The sequence below is a fragment of the Triticum dicoccoides genome, chromosome 5A (genome assembly GCF_002162155.2).
Source record: "Triticum dicoccoides isolate Atlit2015 ecotype Zavitan chromosome 5A, WEW_v2.0, whole genome shotgun sequence".
NCBI classification, from domain to species: Eukaryota; Viridiplantae; Streptophyta; class Magnoliopsida; order Poales; family Poaceae; genus Triticum; species Triticum dicoccoides.
In genome coordinates, this window is record NC_041388.1 from 16,239,253 (window position 1) to 16,257,301 (window position 18,049).

Genomic DNA, 18,049 nt, shown 5'->3' on the forward strand with positions numbered 1-18,049 from the left:
GAGCCTGCCCAGGACCGCCGCCTTGCGATCCGGAGCCCGCCCTCGCCGCCCCTACATCTGTCGTCGAGCACCTCCCCGCCACCGTCTCTCCTCTCTCTGTAAGCCCCCCAACCCCTCTCTCTGCTTAGTTAGTAGATGTTTTTCAGTAGTAGTAGATGTTAATTTAGGGTTCATAGATAATGATTTTTTGTAGTAGTAGATGTTAATTAGTAGTAGTGATGGTACTAGTTAACTAGGGCAGTATGGTTAATAGTAGATGTGTTTTACTATTGTATAATGTAGTTTTTTTTACTGTTTTTAGTAAGTGTTTAAAATAATTTGTAAGTAAATTAATAAACTAGTTGAACTAGTTTAATTTTAGTTGAACTAGTTTAGTAAGTAAATTAATAAACTAGTTGAATTAATAGAACTAATGTATTTTTAGTAAGAAAATTAATATAACTAGTTGAACTAGTTTATTTTTAGTTTATTTCTATTTATAGTAAGTTTATATTTAGTAAGAACTATTTGAATTAATAGAACTAGTTGAACATGTCACATTTTTTATTATTTTTTTAGTTTAAGCATTTATTCCCGCATCGATGTCGTTCGCTAGGGTTTTATTTATATGATTTTTGTTCTTGCAGAAATCAAGGAGCCCCTCCATCATCCCCACCGTCGTCCCCTTCACGGACCCCCTCCGACCTCGAGGTGAGAGCAGCCAAATCTCCATGTCAATATGAGTCCTATAAGATATGATGTAGATAAAAACATGTATATTTTGTCTTGCTCAAATAGGATATGTGGTTGCCCAAGTGGCCGGTCATGTTCATGTTACACCTCCGAGTGGCCTATGTTTTGCCGGAGTGTTGATTAAATTCCGTTCCGGCAAATTTCAGGTGCTCGATATGTCCTGTTTTAGCAAAGGTCATGCCGGAATTTTTTGTGAATTTTGGCATGACTTGTGCTAGAATATATAGGAAATATCAAGTGGCCTGGATTTTCTAGAAAAATATTTAAACGACATTTCGGGTTGACATTAAGTCTGCCGAGGCTCCATCACCGAAGGTCAAAAAATCAACGAGGGAGTGTATCCACCATATATGAGAGAGGACGAAGAATCCCGACTGTTGTCGTGGGGGTCGTTTCTCCTTCTTTTCCTTGTGCTAGACCTTTGTTATGCACTAGGGAAAGAAGGAGTAACGACCATCACCGACGGTCGCAAATGTCAGAGAGTAGGAATCAGTGAGGGAGAGTCTCCACTATATAGGCTCAGCAGACCGATAGTCAACCCGTGATGAATAATAATGACCTAATTTAATTTCTATAGGACATATATTTAATTGCACAAGTTTAATATTTTAATTATGAACATAGGAAATGTCGTACTCGGACGACGAAAGTCTCTCGAGGGAGTGCTCCTGGTTCCACGATGACCGGGGTTTCTGCGATAGGCCTCACCTGGACGAAGATCGGCGCTTCAACATTAAGCTCGAGGAGGCCTTCGATTGTGATGCGGTAAGCTACGACGAAATTGTTTTTTTCGTAATTAAGTTTGACTTGTACAACTTCAACATGTAATTTTTGTCTTTTACAATTCGACTAGTTTATCCCATGCCATGCAAGACCCTATGTCTTGAAGAGGATTGGTTTTGAAGATCATGAGAGGAATGAAATAAAGAAAATTAACCTAAGGACCCATCATGGTATGGATTTTGAGGTAAATCTATACAATTCTGAGAGCGTATCCCGTTTTGGTTGCTCGTGTTGGGAAGCACTTTGCAAGATGTATGATTTTTAAGAGGGTATGTTTTTCACCATGGATCTTGGTGGTGCTGACATCGACCAAGACAATTTGGACATTTGGTCCTTATTGATACGCTTCCAATTCTACCGCTATGTGAGTTTCTGAAACATAGTTATTAACTAATTTATATTATTCATTTCAAAATAGTTGACAACTTATTTTCATTGTTCAAACAATGTGCGGAACATGGTAGACAGAACCTATTACACCGATGGATCCGAGTTAACTTATCAAGGGAAAAATCATCTGGTCGCATTTTGTACTGATCTTGAGAATTACAATATCTATAATAAAACTCCTCCATATTATGGTCAATACGTGCCACTAGTACACATGTTGAACTACGGTAACATCCATGGAGATGCCATGGTAAGATTTTTTACTATTACGACACCGTGCATCTTTTGCATAAATTCTTTTAAAACCTAACTACATTGCTAACTATGAAGTTATTACTATGTTTTTCAACAGAAAATCCCGGATGATTGTGTGCCTCATCTGATGTATCAGAAAGGTCGCCTTAATGTTTTGAACATACAGCCAGGTCGTCCTACGAATCTCACATGTCCATATCGGATTTCAAAAAGAGATGGTGACATGAAAATCACAAAATGGAAAAAAATGTATGGACAGTCGTAAGGAGCTACTTTGTAACGCCATCGATGCGGCTATATCTTCCACGTGTCAAAGCACGACTTAGAGGCATAACCGCATTGAAAGCAATGTCGCAAGTGAGGTAATCTTCACACAACCCAAGTAATACATAAGGAAAGAGATACATAGTTGGCTTACAATCGCCACTTCGCACAATTACATGAATAAAGCATTACATCATCCAAATACAATCAAGGTTCGACTATGGAACCAAAATAAAAGAAGACTACCCCAAATGCTGCACAGATCCCCGATCGACACGACTGGGCTCCACTTCTGATCAACTAGAACGAAACAACACAAAGGACAAGATCTTCATCGAGCTCCTCCTTGAGCTTGGTTGTGTCACCTGCTCGGTTCAACAACACCTGCAAACTGGTTTTGGAAGTATCTGTGAGTCACGGAGACTCACCAATCTCACACCCTCGTGATCAAGACTATTAAAGCTTATAGGAAAGGCAAAGGTATGATGTGGAGCTGCAGCAAGCGACTAGCATATATGGTGGCTAACATATTCGCAAAAGAGAGCGAGAAGAGAAGGCAAAAGCACGGTCGAACAACTATGATCCAGAAGTGATCCTAGAACAACCTACGTCAAACATAACTCCAACACCGTGTTCACTTCCCGGACTCCGCCGGAGACCATCACGGTTACACACGCGGTTGATGCATTTTAATTAAGGTCACTTCAGGTTTTCTACAACCGGACGTTAACAAATTCCCATCTGCCCATAACCGCGGGCACGGCTTTTGAAAGTTCAAATCCCTGCAGGGGAGTCCCAACTTAGCCCATGACAAGCTCTCATGGTCAACGAAGGATGTACCTTCTCCCGGGACATTCCGATCAGACTCGGTATCCCGGTTCTACAAGACAATTTCGACAAGCTAAAACAAATCCAGCAACACCGCCCGAATGTGCCGACAAATCCCGATAGGAGCTGCACATATCTCGTTCTCAGGGCACACTCAGATGAGCAATCCGTACAACTAAAACCAAACCTCGAGTTTCCTAGAGGGGGCGCTGCACAGGGCTCTAGTTTGGACCAACACTCAGAGGACCACTGGCCCGGGGGGTAAAAATAATGATGACCCTTGAGTCTGCAGAACCCAAGGGAAAGAAAAGGCTAGGTGGCGAATGGTAAAACCAATGTTCGGCATTGCTGGAGGAGTTTTATTCAAGGCGAACTGTCAAGGGGTTCCCATTATTACCCAACCGCGTAAGGAACGCAAAATCCGGGAACATAACACCGATATGACAGAAACTAGGACGGCAAGAGTGGAACAAAACACCAGGCATAAGGCCGAGCCTTCCACCCTTTACCAAGTATATAGATGCATTAATTAAATAAGAGATATTGTGATATCCCAACAAGTAAACACGTCCCAACAAGGAATAACATCTCCATGTTCCAACAAGGAACAAACTTCAATCTTCACCTGCAACTAACAACGCTATAAGAGGGGCTGAGAAAAGCGGTAATATAGCCAAACAACGGTTTGCTAGGACAAGGTGGGTTATAGGCTTGGTTTAACAATATGAGAGGCATGATAAGCAAGTTGTAGGTATCGCAGCATAGGCATAGCAAAAGAGCGAGCAACTAGCAAGCAAAGATAGAAGTGATTTCGAGGGTATGGTCATCTTGCCTGAAATCCCGCAAGGAAGAAGAACGAGTCCATGAAGAAGACAAATGGACGTAGTCAAACGGATCCTCACAACACGACGTTATCGGAACCAAACCAAAGAAGCAACACCGGAAAGAAGCACACAATATAGTAAACAACCATCACATAATCATGGCATGATGCACAACCAAGTATGATGCATGTCCGGTTTAAAGAGGCATGGCATGGCATAATGCACAAACAATCCTACAAATTAAGTGGAGCTCAATATGCAACGAGTTGCATATTGACGAAACACCACGACAAGTTATTTAGTTCGATCTCGTGTATGTACCCAACAATATTAAATGTTGTTAAACATGGCAAGAGGGTGAAGCAAAGTAAAACTACCTATCTAGTCAAGGTTAAATGAGGCCGGAAGCAACGAACACCAATTCCGGTAAATCCCCATATGCATTTTTAGGTTTGGTACCGTTCTGCCCTAAACCATATTTTAGAGTTGTTAAACATGCAAAGTAAGGTCACCATGTTAAACTAGGCAAGATTCTACCCCATTTACATATAAAGTTTGTTACAAACCGAGTTACGGTTATTTAGTTATGAATTAAAGCATTTTAGCATGTTATTTAAGCAAATTAAAACAAACAACATTTTAAACATGCAAGAAAATTGGATATTATTAATCTACACAAAATTCTAAGCAAGTTTCATTTATTAAGTTTTTACATATGATGCATAGATCATGAGTTATAATATGCATGAAGACTAGGGACTAAACTGTAAACTGGCAGTCTCTTGGATAAATAGGAAAAATCACTATGCGAAAAAAATACAAGTCCCGGGCCGAATCTTAGGCGGCCCAACAGTGCAGGGGAGCTCGGGCTGCTCACATTGGGCTTTTGAGGCTGGCTGGCTGAGGAGGCACTGGGCCTACTGCGCGCTTGTGGCCCAAGAACACAGGAGGCCGACTTGGGGCGTCGCGGTCAACGCTCGACGGCGTGCGGGCTGCAGCAGTCGCCTCATCCCTGCTCGCGTGAAGCAGAGGCGCGGCGAGGCAACTTGAGCGGCTGGAGTCCGGAAGCGGCAGCGCAACGGCGGGATCTGGCGGAAGAGGCGAGTGGATCCGGACGCGTGGCGGCGTTCTCCGGCGGGGTGGCGCGACCGACGGAGCTGAAGGAGGCGCCGCACGTCCTCTGTTCAAAAGAGAGCTTCAGAGCCATGGCGCGGCGCAGGTCCTCGTAGTGGTGGCGCGAGGCAGGCTTGCCGGTCGCCGGAGTGTCCAGACGAGGAGCAGAGGCGCGACGTCCCGTCCCGCTCGAAGCATGGGTAGTTGGGGCGGCGACAGCGGATGGCGAGGCAGGGGACGCGTTTGGCGATGCACTGACTTGGCGTGGACGAAGGCATGGCTCCGGGCGGTGCAGGTAGCAAACGAGGCGGATCCGACTGGCCGACGCCGGATCCGGGCAACGGCGGTGTGGTGGAGCTCAGGGGCGGCGTTGGGGACGAGATTGAGGCCGGCCATGGCGTTGGGCACCGTGCTCCTCGTTCCCTGTAGGCAGACAATGACGAGAGAGCGAGGTGAGCACGGGAAGAAGAACAAAGGAAGAGAAAGGGCATGGGCGCGAGGGAGGAGTAAGGGCCTCGATCCAATCGGGATTTGGGCTCAGGCTGCCTGCGGGTTCGTCCGGTGTTGACAACGAGCTGGAGCAGTGATTTGGTTCGATTGGATGGAGGAGGAGACCGAGGAGAAGGGGATCAGGGAGGATCCCGATGGCGATTTGATTTTTGGCCGCGGTGAGGAGGAATGATGGGACAGTTCCCCTAGATTTTAGGGTTGGACTGATACATATATAGCATGTGGATTTTAGGGTAGGGGCTACCTCGTCCCTCCGATCAAGATCGGGCGGTCGAGAAAAAATATATTAGGAAGTCCAATTAACAAAACAGAGACGTTTTGTAGATGTTTGGGGATGATCCGGACTCATCGGTCATGACTGCTCGGGTCGGTCCAGGGACAATTTTCGGACGCGCGCGAGAGGTCTATTGGAACTTGTGGGTTGTGCAGAAGGGCTCGAGCTGAGAGAAGAGAAGAGCGAGAGGCCCGGCGGCTGTTTTCGGAGACCGAAAATGTCCGACGTTTTGACCGGCTATATTGCCGCTATAGTTAAATGTTGGGGCGTCAAACGAACTCCGAATGCGGTGAAACTTGACAGGCGGTCTATCTACACTATAATAAGACCACACGCCAACTTTCATCCCATTCCGAGAAAATTTTCCGGCCACTTATAAAATAATATTTCGGACGTGCCACGGGCGCGTGCGAGTGTGGTTGGCCTCAGAACGGACAACATACGGAACTGGGGGAACCCAGACGGGTGCAAGTTTTGAAAACATGATGATGCAATGCGAATGATTACATGGAAAGATGCAACATGCAAGCAAATGACAAGGCAACAACAGGGAATAACTGGAAGACACCTGGCGCAACGGCCTCGGGGCGTTACAACACTCCACCACTACGAGAGGATCTCGTCTCGAGATCTAGAATGGCACCGGAGGGAAAACGGAAGAGAAAAGAGAAGAGGTAAAACCAAGTTGCTTCTTTGACAAACGAGTGAAACCAAGGAATCTTGAAAAGGTTAAGCCATTTCGAGAAAAGAATACAACGGAGATGAACAAAGTTGAAAGCACTCTGTTAGGAAAGAGGAACAAGGAAGAACAAAGTCTAACAGCACTCCGGTTGGAAAGATATGCAAGGCTTGATAAAATGGAGAACTTGAGCAGCGGGCACACACTCCGGTTAAAAGGATAAGCACGAAAAAACACGGTCCTGACAAGAACAAGAAGAAGGGTAGAAGAGAGCAACATCACAAATGCCTCCAAAAGAAAAGAGAGAATGGAATGGAATGAACGGAAGGAGAAAACAATATCTTGTACCTTACATGAGCTTGCAAAAGCATCTTGAAGAGACAGGTCAAACGGAATTGTTGGAAAACCAACAACGAAAAAGGATAAGCTTGATATGGTCTTATGGAATACATCTCAAATTATGAGGTGACAACCTGCCACTCACGGGAAGAAGAATTGAATTGATATGGACAAGGAGACGAGAAAGTTATTTCACCGGGAGGATAGATGAAGCACTATGATCATATACTATCACCATTAATAGCAACAATCCTTAGGGAAAGCTTTAGGTGAAATATAACCCCAGATGATTCCAATGGCGAGATTGATGGATTTAAAAATATCTCATTCTTAACAACATGAGTATCATGGAACATGAACTCAAATTATCAAGAATGACATAATACCACCTCCAATGATACGGAAGAAAGAATTGCACTCCGGATTGCAAGATGAAGAAACTTAAGCTCCTTAGAAAAGAATCTCGATGAACACTTCGAGAAGGAATTAAATCCTTGATGAACCATCATGTAGAACCTTCATGAAAAACTCCGGTAACAAAAGGATAACGAGAAAAAAAAGAAGTTGAAAAACACAAGGTGAAGCCTTGCGATGATTTAAATGGAGCTTCGCGACAAGACAAAGTGGAAACTTGGTACCCCAGAAAAGAAAGATGAGCAAAAGAAACGAAGAATTTTTCAAAGAACCTCCGGAATAAGGAATTGAATCACTTGGAGGAAACAAGAATAATAATTACATTATGCTTATCCTTCACCAATTCAAATTGATGACAAGCAATGGAATTGGCATACTACTTATTCTCGTGGAAGGTATTAAAGAGGGGCATAACTTAAGCTTGAGAAGGTCTTCAACGATCCACCGGTAGAATTTGGAAAACTCGAATGCATTTATATGGTAAACGAAGGAAGAAGAAACTTGGAAGAACCACCGTAAGAATTGAACATGAAAACAGCAAGAGCACAAATTCACTGGGAAGAATTGGAAAACGAAAGAAGATACTTGAAGGAATTTAGATACGAGAAAACGAATAGATCACGAGTTGATTAGAGGATATTTGAGCAATGCACCGGTAAGATTGGAGAATGATAACTGAAAGCTGAGAATGAATAAACCTGAAATGATGGACTCCGGATAATCAAACTGAGAAGACTCTTGAATAGCTCCGGATGGGTGAAAAGAATTCACACAACAATAAAAAAACAATTATGAGAGGATGGCCGAGAATGGGGCAAGATTTAAAAGAAACTCTTCTTCGGTCTTCAAATGTTGATTATGACGATGAGAAGCGCCACCAAGAATTGTTGAGGCACTCCGGAAGAATCAAAAGCGAAGAGATTGAGCCAACAATGAGAAGAATTTGACAGATCTTGGAGAAATACATTTGACTGATGATAACTCATTCTTACGTCAAACTTCGAAAAGAATTTGAGAGTAATGCCGGGAAAATAAGAAGAGTCAGGTAAGATCCTGGGAAAAGACCTGTGGGTTAGGGCCCACTCAAAAGATACACTGTTGAACGATTTACAAGAGAGAATGCACCAGTAAGATTAAATGACTAGAATGAGATAACAACCTCGAAATAGGTTGAACTGATCTTGAATGACAAGATGAGCCTTTTGAGATAGCTTGAGCACGCCGGAACAATAAATAGCGAGAAGTGGAATGATAATAAAGTGCACCGGCAAGAGAAAGCATTTGAACCGAGGAAAGGATATGATCGACAAAGCTTGAATTTGGTCCACCGGAGAAGATAAAAGAACAAGGAATGATAAACTTGAGGCTATGTTAGCATCTTCCTGAGAATCACCGGGTAAGAGCATTGACGGAAAAGGAATGGAGAGACTTCACAAGAATATAAAGGCTACTTGATTAAGACATCTGATTTCTTGAAGAAAAGGGGTGTGTGGGCGGGATAAACAAAGGCAACTTGGGGACGGATGAAGCAAACACAGTTGAGAAGAACTGTAATTGAATCTTGTGGATGTTGAAAAGATCGGATCCACTTGAAGAGAAACACACCGGTTGAAAAGGATTGACATGACATACTCGATGATCGAGAAGGATTAGTATTCACATCGGAGTATGAGAACACCGCTTAGGAACAGGTATGGAATCAACATTTGACTTCGAAGCAACTCGAATACCACAGCTCAGAACAAAACAAAGGATTGGCTTGCAGAATAAGCCGGAACAAACATATGATAGAGATTCCGTCCGAAGTTTTCGTGGTGGGGCCTATACGGGCTCGATCGTACAACACCATCATGTACAAGGCAGTGCACATGACATACGAAGCGTCCCCGAGTCGGCATAGCCAAGGACTCTTTAAGACACAACGAGACCACTGTAAAACCAACCGTGGATAGGCGGACCACTAGATGTCGAACCCCAATTTCATATCATACATCTATCAGAAAGATATCCTAAGAGCCACTTGAATTCCCACTTATAAACTCCCGAAATTTTCCGGTTATGCAATCAGGTGTTGGGGATACAGGGGAAGCATAATATCTCACCCAAAACTAGCAAATCCTACATCCAGCTGTATCCATCCTTCAACACATAACCAAGAAACCTTCGGGAATCATTTACCTCAACCTTCGAAAAGCATCCGTTATACGAGTTATGGCAATACTCCCGAACTCCCGCCCCAGTACTGGGTGGCGTCGAGGTTATCTCACCAACAACTTCATAAAAGAGGATTTCGATGTCGGCGAAACTAATCTCAGGTATTCCAGAACTGCAACGATAAAATTGTGACGACAACACCTCGGAGCTCAACTCCCCGGGACACTGCCAGAACCCCTAAATGACAGGAGGCACCAAGAAGAACAATGTTCTCGTCACAAAACCATCGGAAAGATTCCAAGATACCCGCGTGATCCTAAAAAAAATTAGTGAAATTTGAGAAGAGAAGAGTCAAAACTCTACGTCAGGATGCCTCACCAGAGCGATGAAGGGACTGGGGAGTAAAAAGAATTCCTAAACTCTCCGATATATAATTCCTAAATGACTCAAAACATTTTTCTAGATTCAACAACGGCTGCTAATAACGATCAAGCAGTGGGGGCTCCTAAGGTCGGGGAAGGCTCTGATTCCAATTTGTAACGCCCTCGATGCGGCTATATCTCCCACATGTTGAAGCATGACTTAGAGGCATAACCGCATTGAAAGCAATGTCGCAAGTGAGGTAATCTTCACACAACCCATGTAATACATAAGGGAAAGAGATACATAGTTGGCTTACAATCGCCACTTCACACAATTACATGAATAAAGCATTACATCATCCAAATACAATCAAGGTTCGACTACGGAACCAAAATAAAAGAAGACTACCCCAAATGCTATACAGATCCCCGATCGACACGACTGGGCTCCACTACTGATCAACTAGAACGAAACAACACAAAGGACAAGATCTTCGTCGAGCTCCTCCTTGAGCTTGGTTGTGTCACCTGCTCGGTTCAACGACACCTGCAAACTGGTTTTGGAAGTATTTGTGAGTCACGGGGACTCAGCAATCTCACACCCTCACGATCAAGACTATTTAAGCTTATAGGAAAGGCAAAGGTATGATGGGGAGCTGCAACAAGCGACTAGCATATATGGTGGCTAACATATTCGCAAAAGAGAGCGAGAAGAGAAGGCAAAAGCACGGTCGAACAACTATGATCAAGAAGTGATCCTAGAACAATCTACGTCAAACATAACTCCAACACCGTGTTCACTTCCCGGACTCCGCCGGAAAGAGACCATCACGGTTACACACGCGGTTGATGCATTTTAATTAAGGTCACTTCAGGTTTTCTACAACCGGATGTTAACAAATTCCCATCTGCCCATAACCACGGGCACGACTTTCGAAAGTTCAAATCCCTGCAGGGGAGTCCCAACTTAGCCCATGACAAGCTCTCACGGTCAACGAAGGATGTACCTTCTCCCGAGACATTCCGATCAGACTCAGTATCATGGTTCTACAAGACAATTTTGACGAGCTAAAACAAATCCAGCAACACCGCCCGAATGTGCCGACAAATCCCGATAGGAGCTGCACATATCTCGTTCTCAGGGCACACTCAGATGAGGAATCCGTACAAGTAAAACCAAACCTCGAGTTTCCCCGAGGGGGCGCTGCACAGGGCTCTAGTTTGGACCAACCCTCAGAGGAGCACTGGCCCGGGGGGTAAAAATAATGATGACCCTTGAGTCTGCAGAACCCAAGGGAAAGAAAAGGCTAGGTGGCGAATGGTAAAACCAATGTTGGGCATTGTTGGAGGAGTTTTATTCAAGGCGAACTCTCAAGGGGTTCCCATTATTACCCAACCGCGTAAGGAACGCAAAATCCGGGAACATAACACCGATATGACGGAAACTAGGGTGGCAAGAGTGGAACAAAACACCAGGCATAAGGCCGAGCCTTCCACCCTTTACCAAGTATATAGATGCATTAATTAAATAAGAGATATTGTGATATCCCAACAAGTAAACATGTCCCAATAAGGAACAACATCTCCATGTTCCAACAAGGAACAAACTTCAATCTTCACCTGCAACTAACAACACTATAAGAGGGGCTGAGAAAAGCGGTAACATAGCCAAACAATGGTTTGCTAGGACAAGGTGGGTTAGAGGCTTGGTTTAACAATATGGGAGGCATGATAAGCAAGTTGTAGGTATCACAGCATAGGCGTAGCAAAAGAGTGAGCAACTAGCAAGCAAAGATAGAAGTGATTTCGAGGGTATGGTCATCTTGCCTGAAATCCCGCAAGGAAGAAGAACGAGTCCATGAAGAAGACAAACGGACGTAGTCGAATGGGTCCTCACAACACGACGTTATCGGAACCAACCCGAAGAAGCAACACCGGAAAGAAGCACACAATATAGTAAACAACCATCACATAATCATGGCATGATGCACAACCAAGTATGATGCATGTCCGGTTGAAAGAGGCATGGCATGGCATGGCATAATGCACAAACAGTCCTACAAATTAAGTGGAGCTCAATATGCAACGAGTTGCATATTGACGAAACACCACGACAAGTTATTTAGTTCGATCTCGTTTATGTACCCAACAATATTAAATGTTGTTAAACATGGCAAGAGGGTGAAGCAAAGTAAAACTACCTATCTAGTCAAGGTTAAATGAGGCCGGAAGCAACGAACACCAATTCTGGTAAATCCCCATATGCATTTTTAGGTTTGGTACCGTTCTGCCCTAAACCATATTTTAGAGTTGTTAAACATGCAAAGTAAGGTCACCATGTTAAACTAGGCAAGATTCTACCCCATTTACATATAAAGTTTGTTACAAACCGAGTTACGGTTATTTAGTAATGAATTAAAGCATTTTAGCATGTTATTTAAGAAAATTAAAACAAACAACATTTTAAACATGCAAGAAAATTGGATATTATTAATATACACAAAATTCAAAGCAAGTTTCATTTATTAAGTTTTTACATATGATGCATAGATCATGGGTTATAATAGGCATGAAGACTAGGGACTAAACTGTAAACTGGCAGTCTCTTGGATAAATAGGAAAAATCGCTATGCGAAAAAAATACAAGTCCCGGGCCGAATCTTAGGCGGCCCAACAGTGCAGGGGAGCTCGGGCTGCTCACATTGGGCTTTTGAGGCTGGCTGGGTGAGGAGGCACTAGGCCTACTACGCGCTTGTGGCCCAAGAGCACAGGAGGCCGACTTGGGGCGTCGCGGTCAACGCTCGACGGCATGCGGGCTGCAGCAGTCGCCTCGTCCCTGCTCACGTGAAGCAGAAGCGCGGCGAGGCAACTTGTGCGGCTGGAGTCCGGAAGCGGCAGCGCAACGGCGGGATCCGGCGGAAGAGGCGAGTGGATCCGGACGCGTGGTGGCGTTCTCCGGCGGGGTGGCGCGACAGAAGGAGCTGAAGGAGGAGGCGCACGTCCTCTGTTCAAAAGAGAGCTTCAGAGCCATGGCGCGGCGCATGTCCTCGTAGTGGTGGCGCGAGGCAGGCTTGCCGGTCGCCGGAGTGTCCAGACGAGGAGCAGAGGTGCGACGTCTCGTCCCGCTCGAAGCAGGGGTAGCAGGGGGTGCGGCAGCGGATGGCGAGGCAGGGGACGCATTTGGCGATGCACTGACTTGGCGCGGACGAAGGCATGGCTCCGGGCGGTGCAGGTAGCAAACGAGGCGGATCCAACTGGCCGGCACCGGATCCGGGCAACGGCAGCGCATTGGAGCTCAGGGGCAGCGTTGGGGACGAGATCGAGGCCGGCCATGGCGTCGGGCACCGTGCTCCTCGTTCCCTGCAGGCAGACGATGACGGGAGAGCGAGGTGAGAAGGGAAGAAAAAGAAAGGAAGAGAAAGGGCATGGGCGCAAGGGAGGAGGAAGGGCCTCGATCCAATCGGGATTTGGGCTCAGGCTGCCTGCTGGTTCGTCTGGTGTTGACAACGAGCTGGAGCGGTCATTTGGTTTGATTGGATGGAGGAGGAGACCGAGGAGAAGGGGATCATGGAGGACCCTGATGGCGATTTGATTTTTGGCGGCGGCGAGGAGGAATGATGGGATAGTCCCCCTAGATTTTAGGGTTGGACTGATACATATATAGCATGTGAATTTTAGGGTAGGGGCTACCTCGTCGCTCCGATCGAAATCGGGCGGTCAAGAAAAAATATATTAGGAAGTCCAATTAACAAAACCGAGACGTTTTGTAGATGTTTGGGGATGATCCGGACTCATCGATCACGACTGCTCGGGTCGGGTCCAGGACAATTTTCGGACGCGCGCGAGAGGTCTATTGGAACGTGTGGGTTGTGCAGAAGGGCTCGAGCTGAGAGAAGAGAAGAGAGAGAGGCCCGACGGCTGTTTCCGGAGACCGAAAACGTCCGACGTTTTGACCGGCTATATTGCCGCTATAGTTAAACGCTGGGGCGTCAAACAAACTCCGAATGCGATGAAACTTGATAGGCGGTCTATCTACACTATAATAAGACCACTCGCCAACTTTCATCCCATTCCGAGAATATTTTCCGGCCACTTATAAAATAATATTTCGGACGTGCCGCGGGCGCGTGCGAGTGTGGTTGGCCTCAGAACGGACAACAGACGAAACTGGGGGAACCCAGACGGGTGCAAGTTTTGAAAACATGATGATGCAATGCGAATGATGACATGGCATGATGATGCAATGTGAATGATGCCATGGCAAGCAAATGACAAGGCAACAACAGAGAATAACTGGAAGACACCTGGTGCAACGGCCTCGGGGCGTTACATACTTGGAAGCAACATTGTGCGAAAGGCAAGAATTAGAGACTGGATAATCTCCATTCTCCATAATAGAGAGTCAGGGGATATTTTGTTTTATGCTATTTTACCTAAGAGAATATAGTAGGTCCTAAGAGAATGTAGTAGTTCCTATGAGGTACAATATTTATTATGTGGTACAATGTATTAGAGTTGATGATGAGGAGTAGTTGTGATTATGACCAGTGACCAACTTGCTATGTGATGTCTCATTGATGAAAACGATGATCATGAGGAGGTGTTATATGACAATGATGTATTATAATGATAAGTTGTTAATGATATGATGATGATGATGATGATGATGATGACGATGATATTTATTATATCATTGGGTGAAAGAACCGCGGACTAGTTTCAAGTAGATGTCCATCCACTTGAAACTAATCCGCGGTTCTTTCATCCAGTGATGTAATAATTCATTATGATGTAAAAACAATCTCTAAATTGTTGCTGTATGAAAACTTGTATAAAGGTGTATGAATAAAACGTGAAATGAAAAAGAAATAAAATACGAAATAATACTAGTAGCGCGTGCAGGGAGAAGCGCTACTAGTAATTACCAGTAGCGCTGTTTGAAGAAAACGCTACTACTAAGTCGATATAGCAGTAGCTTCGGTTAACCCACGCTACTGCTAACCTTTAGCTGTAGCGTCGTACCAGTAGCGCACCATCCCGCGCTACTGATAGGCCTAAAACCTGCGCTGCTGCTAGGCTTTTCCCTAGTAGTGATGGGTGCTGCTACAACTATGGGGAGGAAGGCCACATCTCGGCTAAGTGCTGGAATCCCACAAAGTGCGTGCGCTGCAATGGGAGCGGCCACATTGCTCGTGAGTGCTCCAAGCCGCGGAGCCCTTCGCCAGTGGCCCTGGAGGCGCGCCCACCTCCGCCGCTGCGCCAGCCCGTGCCGGCGCCCGCGGTGCCTCTCGTAGGCTCTTGCGGCTCGTCATCTAGACTGCCACCTCCCCCGCCGGGGCCTCCTCCGCCTAGGGCGGTGCGCCTTGTCCGGCCATAGAGTGCGGTGGTTCGCTCTAGGGTGGAGCCTGCGGTGGCCGGTCCGGGGTTCTCTGTCCCCTTCACTGGCCAAGTGGGTTCTGGTGTGCTGTCCCGGCCGGTCTCGTCGCCGCTGGTGGTGGAGAGGTACTTCCAGGAGGCCTCTGAGGATCCTGCCTGGATGGAGGGGGATCGCGCATGCTGAGGTGGTCACGGTCACCAGGGAGAGGCCGGCGGTTGACTTGGCATCATCTGCGTGTTGGAATTTGCCAAGGATCGAACACACGATCACGCTGCAGCTCAACTGGTCGTATACGCGCAACTCGTCTTGATGTATAAGAACTAGCTGTAGCACTTGATATCACGCCGGCGCTCACGCAAACACCAGGACCAGAACACACGCGCACGAAAGCAACACTCGAAGTTGGCCAGAGACACGTGTCGTGCCTCGTAATAATCTCTTTATTGTTTTTCGTTTTTCTGGTGGTGTTACAATCTTAGCAGCCCTGGTGCATATATATATGCAGCCTCCAGGACCAAAGCCTAACCGACCCAAACTAGACACGGCTAAACAAACTTAGTAGGACAAGACTAAAGCGCACACATGGATACGGAAGGACTAACCTATCCTACCACGCTATTGACTCAAACATCATAACTTTCCTTAACTAATCAACCGGCAACGTTGATCATCCTAGTACTAATCCTAATCAAACTAGACTAGAACCTCACGTATAACTTGTACTTGTCAAATTTTGCACATCCCTAATTACCTATCATAATGTTTGGATTATTCCAACACTGCGGCGGCCTTGCATGTGGAGTTTGGGGTTAGCCCGGCGGACATGTCAATTCGCCCATACTTCCCGGAAGATTTCTTGGTAATTTGCAACAATCCGTTTGTCAGGCAGTTAATGGTGGAACAGAGAGAGGCCTCCTCACCTTGGTTCTCTCTCTCTCGTTGCGGCCCTGGCTCCGGCAAGGCCAGGCCACCGGCGCAGCCATGCCCTTCTTGGTGCATGCATGGACGAGGAGGACAGCCGAGGTGGTTCTGCGGGGCCTGGGGCTCGTGCACCACGTTGCAGGCAGGACGGCGAACAGATTCGATATGTCTGGTTTCCGTGTGTGGCTTCGGACAGTTGATCTGGCAAGAATCCCCGGCTCCTGCCTCTTGTTCATGGAGGAGCCGAGGGAGGCTCGTGTGGATGGTGGGCCTGCAGCGCTATGCTACCCGATAACCATTACCATCCTTGGTGAGCCCGTCATGGTTGCTAGTTTGGATGCGCCATCCCCGCGGGCGCCACCGCTTCCGTCGCCGCCTTCGGGTGATGCTGGGGGTGCAGATGAGCACGCCCCAGCGAATGGGGCCATGCCGGGTGCGCGTGAGGATGGTGGCTCGTCGGGCAAGCTCGTCGGGCGACCATGCAGGCTCTGCTGGTTCGTCGGTGCCACCGCCGGCGCCGCGGATGGCTCACATGCTGGCCATACGGGCGATGGAGGGCAGGGCGGTGGCCCCCAGCATGCCTTGCAGCTACTTCACTGAGGTTAGGCGCTCTTCTTATGCACACTAGTAGAAAAGGGGGTAAAGGTCTATGCCCGGTCAGTCCATTAGTTCCGATTCAGTCACGAACCGGGACTAATGTGAGCATTGGTCCCGGTTCGTGCGGCTAAGGCATTAGTTCCGGTTCACCTGAGCCCTTTAGTCCCGTTTTGAGGCACGAACCAAGACTAAAGGGTGCGATGCCCTTTAGTCCCGGTTTGTGTCTCAAACCGGGACTAAAGATTAGACCTTTAGTCCCGGTTTGAGACACAAACCAGGACTAAAGGGTGCAATGCCCTTTAGTTCCGGTTTGTGTGTCAAACCGGGACTAAAGGTCCCATTTTCAAACTCTACCCCCTTCCCTGTGGATCGCCTTTTTTGTTTCGGAAAAATAAAAAAAAAACTTCAAAAAATAAAATCCTTACAGAGGTAGTTATATTACTACATCTACTAGTTAGGAAAATTTAAAAACTTAAATTTGGACATTTTTGCAAAAAAATGTAGGGAAAATGTAAAACGGCTATAACTTTTGCATACGATGTCGGAAAAAAACATATAATATATCAAAATGTTCAGAACGAAAATCCGCTTCCGATTTTGATGGCCTATGGCCTGTTTGTAAATTTTTAGAATCCTCAAATTCTAAAAGGAAAAAAGCTGTGCTCAAATTTCAGTTTTTTTGAATTTTTTGTTAAATCTGGTCAAACTATGGTCAAACTACTTATTTAAGTAGTATTAGTGTTACTAAATAATTATTCAAGAATATTAGTGTTACTAAATAATTATTTCAGTTTTTTTGAATTATGGTCAAATATGGTCAAATTGTTGTCAAACTGTAGTCAAACAATGGTCAAACTACTTATTCAAGAAATATTAGTGTTACTAGATAATTATTTCAGTTTTTTTGAATTTTGGTCAGATCTGGTCAAACTGTGGTCAAACTACTTATTCAAGAAATATTTGTGTTACTAAATAATTATTGTTTTTTAGAACAATAGTTTCAAACTCAAACAGTGAAATGTGTGACTACATGCTCAAGCTAAATTCCTGAGGGTTAATAGGATTGACATCTTACTATTTGTCAGGAAAACAACAAGTGCAAACTTGGAAACGAGGGAGAATAGAACCCGGAAGTTAAGCGTGCTCAGGCTGGAGTAGTGAGAGGATGGGTGACCGTTCGGAAAGTGATGAAGGGTGATTAGAGATTAAAGGTTAAATTGAGCAGTGATGAGG